Raw genomic sequence first — 2,286 nt, forward strand, 5'->3', positions numbered from 1 at the left:
GAAACATTTCACCAGTGTTTAGTAAGCTTTTAAAAAGTATCACTGTTGTACGTCTGCTTTTCTCCCTTATTTCTGATGATAAAGGCTATAATGAAGGAGTTCCAATGAAAAAAAAGGAAACATAGAAAGAGAAAAGCAAAAAAGAAGATAGAAATAAAATCTTGCCCATCACACTTCGAGAGTTCAGAATCAAGCATTGAGCTCTTGATTCGAACAGTCTGGAGTACGGCAAGCCACGGCAGACACAGCTGGGCCTTGGAGGATTACTGTGGTGTGTGTGTGTGTACGCGAGACTGCAGCCTCACTTTTCTGGACTAGGCTGAACAATCTGATGTATCACTACTACCATCATTGGTATGTTTCTTACGTGTGTTTGTGCTCTTTGGTAGCTTATCCTCATTCTTCATACATTCAGTTCTTTTATATTTGAGTTTGTCTCTTAAAACTTCTTGTTTGTTTCGTTGCCAGATAACTCTGTCCTCTGCTGGTCAGGCAGGACCACATCCTGCATTAAGGTGGCAAGGTATGTCTATTAAAGTTTTTGAGCTCGTTGTCAACCTCAAAATGTTCTTCACACTCCTTTCTATTTCATTTGTTTGATAATGTTGTGTTCCTTGCTTATATCATCTCCTTTTGTATGTGAGAGGGGAGCTGGTGTAAGATAATTAAAGATAAAATAACCCGCCGATGTGACAATCTCTAAAGAAAGGTAAAAACAATATCCAAAATTGAAGTATAACTGTCTTGCAACATGCCTCTCCATCTGTTTTCCCTTGTCTCTGCCTGTCGTTTATTCTCATTTTTTTCTTATGTTGCCTATTTGTCTTTCTTTGCACCTCCCTCTGCTGTTTCCCGTCTTATGCCTGTTGTTTCTGCTACGCACTCTCTTTTCAACGGGTGTTGAGTGGCGTAGCTGGTTAAAGGGGCTCGTGTTCGAATCCATGCCTGGTGGGAGATGTACTGTAGCGTTCTCCCGTTAACTTTAGCGGTGCCATATGTCCTAAGCTGTTGCGGCATCTAATTTCCATTTTTTTCTCCTCTTACCCTTCAAATCTCTACCATTTCTCTCTTCCCTGTGTTTGGTGCTTACGATTCTCGCTGCCCTTCTCTATTACCTTTTTATTCTTTTCCTCATCTCATTTTTTCCGCCATATGGCATTTATAGGCATCATTATTATTGCAGGTATATATGGATAGAGGTGATGGCGGCGGTAGTAGTGGTAGTGTTGGTGGTGATGGTGGTGGTGGTAGCAGCCATATTGACCATAGCAGAGAGAGTAGTCGGTGTTCAGTGGTAATGTGACTCAGTATTACAGGGAAGAATTTAATTTCTATCCTCCGTTAAAACAACTAGACCGAGTTTATTATCCTGCAGCAATGTGTGTTTGGAGCCGGAAAGTAATTATCAGGGCCGCGCACTACGTAATGATCGCGCACACACACACACACACACACACACACACACACACACACACACACACCTGGTAATGATACGAGTAATGCAAGTTGTTCAATTATCAGCCTGGTTGTACATTTTTTGACACCTAAAGCTACCAATAAGTGAATTACAGCGCAACACACAAGATAAGGTGGTGAGCGTGGGACCAGACAGACGTCCATGCGTAGGTTCGAATCCCACCACGTACCGCCTTGAAACTACGCTATTTGTCGAGTGGTTTAAAGTTACCTACATGTCACCATGATAACCAGGTTCTCGGTGGTTACACCAAAGATGCGCTTGAGTGGTGATATGGGCCCTAATATGGGTACCACTATAAATAGGATTGCCTGCGCCACTAATAGGTGGAAGCTGAACAGCGCTTACCATACATACTCTTCAATAATGTCTACAGGTGCTATAGGCCTTAACATAAGAAAAAAAATGTACATCCTGATATACAAACGACAAATTGAAGAGCAGTGGAAGTTGTCGTTTTGTTTTAAAGTTGGTCCATAAAAGTGATACGTTACTTTCCTCCCACCTTTTTCTTTCTCGAGCACTAGATTATAGCAATAATTAAGTGAATCTAGGTAATATGATTGCATGTTAAGATACATTAAACTGTAATAAAATAAATCATAATACATAAGATGATTGATGGTGAATGGTACTTGCTAAATTTGTCTCTGGTTCAGGTGAAAAGACCGAGCTGGCTATACAACAAAACAGGAAAAAATCATCACAAACAAAGCAAATCACCACCTTCCTTAAAAGTTCTATAAAAGACTAAACTCTACTGTTTTTCGGGATTAGTATGTACAAAGACTACGCAGACAAAAGGGAAT

General features: G+C 40.6%; 1 long non-coding RNA gene across 1 annotated transcript in view; it reads left to right on the forward strand.

Annotated features, from left to right (window-relative positions):
• The first annotated feature begins 226 nt into the window (after positions 1 to 226).
• The window catches only part of LOC123518918, a 24,532-nt gene continuing 22,472 nt past the window's right edge, over positions 227 to 2,286 (forward strand). Inside the window, exons 1-2 of the long non-coding RNA XR_006678918.1 lie at positions 227 to 354; positions 469 to 523. This is a non-coding gene — a long non-coding RNA (uncharacterized LOC123518918). The remainder of the gene's footprint in view (positions 355 to 468; positions 524 to 2,286) is intronic.

Source organism: Portunus trituberculatus, chromosome 44, assembly GCF_017591435.1.
Source record: "Portunus trituberculatus isolate SZX2019 chromosome 44, ASM1759143v1, whole genome shotgun sequence".
Taxonomy (NCBI): domain Eukaryota; kingdom Metazoa; phylum Arthropoda; class Malacostraca; order Decapoda; family Portunidae; genus Portunus; species Portunus trituberculatus.